Source organism: Folsomia candida, unplaced genomic scaffold (genome assembly GCF_002217175.1).
Source record: "Folsomia candida strain VU population unplaced genomic scaffold, ASM221717v1 Fcan01_Sc009, whole genome shotgun sequence".
Taxonomy (NCBI): Eukaryota; Metazoa; Arthropoda; class Collembola; order Entomobryomorpha; family Isotomidae; genus Folsomia; species Folsomia candida.
In genome coordinates, this window is record NW_019091201.1 from 1,998,385 (window position 1) to 2,003,649 (window position 5,265).

The following is a 5,265-nucleotide window of genomic DNA, read 5'->3' on the forward strand; positions in this document are numbered from 1 at the left end:
GAAGAAGGATATCTTATCGTAATATCATATCCATGCAGAACTTGAAGGCATAATAAATATATGCATAAGTAGGTTTTGAGTAATTCAATTCAAATCGTATGATTTACTCAGGATGGAAAAGATGAAGTTATGTATGTGATATAATACCACTATGAAAGCGAGAGTGAATTACCGGCTCTTTCGCATCCCTGAAGTACTTTCTCCTTAACGTAAAGGATGAATCAATAATAATACTTAATACCCTTTTAAGTAGGAATAAACAGACTTTATTCGAGTGAATGTTAAGATGTGTATTAATCCTGGTATTGTTATTGTTACGCTGAATATGCCGGAAATTCTAGGAAATATTTGAGTTTTTAGAATTTCGTGTTTTTAGTCCGAATCAGGGCTTATGGAATCAGAACTCAGATAACTCAGAACAGCGCGATAACTGGGTACTCTCCTAAATTCCTTAATTACGACTTACTTAATTGGATTTTATTCATTTTCCCAAGGATTACGAGTTATGCATTCCCATAATTAAACCGTGCACTTTTATTGTGATCTGAAGCGTCTATAAAACACGTTTCATTGTGAAACTTTGCTATTATTTGCATCACACTCGTTAACGAGAGACAAACCAAAGGAAAACTTTCGTGACCCTAATTTCGAACGAAAACCAGAAACTCACTGTCTCACTTGTTATATTAACACTAACCAACCATCCAGCTCAGCACCTTGCACACGAATGACTTTGGGAAATAAATCTTAATTTAATTGCAATTCACGGTGACTGGCATAAATCGCAGCATCGAATCGAATCAGCGAGAACACTGTAAAGAACCTTGAACTTGACTACTTGGAAATATTAATTTGAACCAATGATAACAACCAACCACAGTTGATGACACACGATCAAAAACCGAATAAGCAGTGCCAAAAATCTTCTAGACTTCTGGATTTCTAACCAAACCATGAGGGAAATTAACTCTTTTACTTACGTAACTGACAAAATTGAGGATTTACAAGAGTATAATCAAGTGTCATAGATTTTCTGGATCGTCAACTCCTCGAGTTTTATTACTTAGTTAGTTCACAGGAACGAGTGGCTGACACGATGGGAATTTTAACTCTAGAGTGCTGTTACTCTGCAGAAAACTAAAAGTGAAGCCACAGTGTCTGCCAGAACCACAAAAAACTTTTTTAACCCAAAGCGTAGGATAAGATATAAAAGTCAAACTCATCATTTCAAATAAAAAAAGTGAGTTACATGTCAACCAATGCGTGAGTGGTAGCATACATGCATGCAAATGAGCATGGAGAGACGCTCTGGAGGATGATTATAAAGGTGGCAATGACATTTAAATAAATTCAGGGAGCTTATAAGAATATTTCTGAAAATGACAAAATCTAAGCTATGCATGCATAACTTTATGGTTCGTATCCCAAAGAAGTATGTAAGTAACCTCTGTAAATTGTAAATTTGTGGTGAGCTCTGTACATATATGTAAAAGTGACGAAAGAAATATCCGGTTCTTTACCCACTGCTACAATTATCCGCGTAATAACCATAAAAGAGCGGAGAGGAATTTGAGATTTTTAAAAATTGCATGAAATGCAATATTATAAAAATACAGATATTGTAGGCGGATCATCACATTCTTCAAAAAGTATTTATAAGGTGTGTAAGGCAGAATTTGCACGTATAGAAAAGTAGAAAACTTCAGATCTGGTAGCTATTTTAAGCTACCTAATGGTCATATTTATGTGGAGAATATTCTACAAAAAGTTATAACAAGTTGCATATGTAACATATCGACATAAATACTTAATATGAAATGCAAGAATTTCGACATACTTTGAATGAAACTTTCTCCATTTTCATATTCCCTACAATTATCTAAGTGCTCTTGTGCTCTTCATTGCATTTTTGTAAAATAATTTTGCACGTAGCTCTTTAACTATGCCCACTTTTTCTCCATTTTTGCCAAACAAACTTTGACCGGATGTCGACATTCATTTTTGCCTTGTGAGAGCGCAGCAAACAAGCTACATACAAATTCAATATTTACTCCCAAAGTTCTTGATTGACGGTCATGTAGTAGTCTGATTACACGTATTTTCCCCTGCCCAACTGCCTAATGGTAACAATCTGCTTTCTCCACTTCCGTTGCAGTTCCGATAACAGGCAACTATTGAATCTCGTAAATCTCAATTGTCTACAAAACAAGTACACGAATACATTCCAGTTCCATCACTGTTTTACATAGAAGTAGTTTTGCATATTTTAAATATTAGAATTTATGCAGCACAAATAAAATGTTACATAATATTTTCGATAGAAAGATCACCGACATAACATTTTTATTTATTTATCCTGAATTCGGCTGCCGAAAACAAGCAAACATTTCAAACAAAAACGTATCCCCTTTATTAATTCCCTCACAATAAAACTTCACACCATTAAAATATGTATCAGCTCAATTGTGTGCAAAATCTGTCCTCAGGATAACCTCATTATCAACCAACTTTGTCGACTTGTGCAGGTCGTTATTACACTTGGTTGGTTATATAGTTGGTGAGTGAATACATAATTCGCTCGCCTACATACATACTTATATTTCGTAACAAAATTGTATGCACAATACAACAAGTCAGAGTTGGACGACGGAATTTAAAACCAGACGCTGGCTGCATGAAACTTTCAACTTTCACTCTGAAATTTCTCTACAAAATCGCATTTCATTGTTTCCCCTCGTCTCAAATTTGTCCGTCCCGTCTTCTTTCACCTCCCTAAAATTTGTTCACCTTTGTAACTTACAAGTTAAGACTTTGTTAAACGATGCGACTGCACCTGTTTGTTCGTTTAATGCCTTCTCACGGCTTCACCCTTATTTTATTTCTGGTATTCCAAATTTTAGACGGGCAAAATTCTAGAGGACGAAGGTGGTAAGATAAAACTGAATAAAATAAGAATTTCCTTTTGTCTACGTCCAACTGGGATTTCACTTTGTACTTTTTCCTCACCGTGCTCCTTGCTTTTTTTTGTTCTACAAGAATTGGCCAACCTAACGTGCACCGTGTCGTGACATATTCATATGCATGACGAGACTACTTTTCTCAGCAAGTAATTTGATTGTATAGAAGTGTAAAAAGATGGAATGCGGAATTGTTTTAGGTTTTCATCATCCAAATGTATTGTTCTTTTGGTGCATATGCATTCGTGGACAAAGAAGAGGATCACATCACACCCGAAATTCAAAATGCATAAAATTATTACTTTCATCTCACGACATGTGGTCATGTAAAGTTTTTTGGGCCAGGGTCAAACTAGTTTGACACTGGTATTTATTAATTTAGAAATAATCCTGAGATGGAAATGGCAGGTAAAATTAATAAGAAAATCAAAAATAGATTCTTACCTAATTGAGACGGCGTTGATAATAATTACACAAAAGTTGTTTGCAGATCAAGGTTTTTGTACGGAAAAATGTGAATGACATTTATTTTTTGAGTTATAAGTAATGGACTTGAATATAAGAATTTGTTTCGATTTCTTTCTTGCTGTAAGTAAATCCTGTCCTTTGGAACGTTAAGTACAAGACTGCGGCAGCTTTTATCGCCCCGTTCGCTTCTTTTTTGGAGGAGAACAGTGGTTCGTGGTGGCTGAAAGTGGACGACTGACGGGAGTCGCAGTCGGGTGCACGGTATTAAAAGCGTCTCCGTGAAAATCAAACTGTATGCTCTTTTGTTCACTTCAGTTTAAGCTCAACCAAAGTAAAACTGAGATGTAAAAAAGTACATAACATGGACTTGAAAATGTATTCAATACAGATTTTTTTTTACAATTTGGGCCTTTGGGCCTGGGAAAGCTGCTGTTTCGAAATTTTCTAAAGACGTCCATCAATCTGGATCAAAGCTATTTTACGTCATCACCTCATAAATCCGAGCGTGTCACTCTACTCCCACTCATTTCTACCTTGTGAAGGTGCTCCTCACATTATTTTATTTTGCGAGTGGTTGGTTCATGACCGAAGAAATCGGGAAAATATCGTGGAGGAAAATGAATTCAAAAGCACTTGAATAGAGGGTTAAAAATAGCTGCATATTATTATCGTTAATATTTTGTATAGATTGGGTAACACGAGATGTGTGCCAAATGAGACAGGTTTCAATTCACGAAAAGTTTTACGAACACGACTACCCACACGAGTCAAATGCAACAAGGTGAAAGGTACCACAGGTTGCCGGAAGTCAGAACGGAAGGGGATATGGTACGTGTCATTGATAATTTTATTTATATGTGGCTTGTTGATGTGGGGCCGATAATGCATGTGCAGCAACCGCCATTTAACCCGTATAAGTTACAGGTTACTTATTCTTCCGGAGAATTTGAGGTGAATTGATTATTGGAAGATTTGCATCAAAATTTATAACTTGAAATGGTTTTGGCCGTTATTATACCCTACATACATATTTAAAATTGAAAGTAATTAGATATCTAATTACAATATTGTAATTAAATTGTCTATAATTTGTAAAGTTAACTATAAATTAATTTATATAATTAAATTAAACTATAATTTAAGTTGACTAAAGCCTATAAATTATCTCAGCCTACACGAAAAATTTGGTAGGGAGAAAATTTTAACTACTTTCTTCCGCCAAACTAACCGCCAGAAGCTTATTACTCTCACCACAAATACAACAACCCCACACACCAATCCACCCACCCAATATAAAAATAAATACAAAAACTACTTTAGAATTGCATACAAAAGCAAGTTTATAAGGAAAATGCACGAAGAAAAAGTACATTAGACTGCACCACAGCACTATTGATCATTGCCCACCCGTCGTCCTTCTGCCTAAAAATGCAATAGGATACGAACGAATTACTTTCTCCACCAAGAAGAAAATTCAAATTACTTCTTCATCTCATCACCACCCACCCACCACGTCGATCGCCTAAACCATACTTACAACCAAAAACTAATAATAAATTTTTTCTCGAGAAGGAAAATTGAAAATTTCTCAATTTTCAATCAATAAATTTGGAGGAAAAAATTTCAGGGCAAAAGTTATAATTTCTGCATGCCTGAAAACGAAGAGATTTTATGAGCCAAGATTTTTTTGTGAGGAAAATGAGATTTTTTATTTTTTTACAAGATGAGATTTAGGACGAGATTTTCCACTCGTTTGCCATGACCGAGCTCCATCTGCACTGTTTCTGAGATTTGGTTGCAGATTGCTCCATAGAGGCGCCACCTTCTCTCCTTGGCTCTC

The 5,265-nt window shown here is 35.5% G+C and overlaps 1 protein-coding gene across 3 annotated transcripts in view; it reads right to left on the reverse strand.

Annotated features, from left to right (window-relative positions):
• The window catches only part of LOC110854109 (diuretic hormone receptor), a 39,280-nt gene extending 35,500 nt beyond the window's left edge, over positions 1 to 3,780 (reverse strand). Inside the window, exon 1 of one of the 3 annotated variants that reach the window (XM_035855015.1) lies at positions 3,402 to 3,780. The gene's annotated coding sequence lies outside the window, so the exon portion shown is untranslated. The remainder of the gene's footprint in view (positions 1 to 3,401) is intronic. The other 2 variants (XM_035855013.1, XM_022102507.2) reach the window with 2 other exon arrangements.
• Positions 3,781 to 5,265: the final 1,485 nt, after the last annotated feature.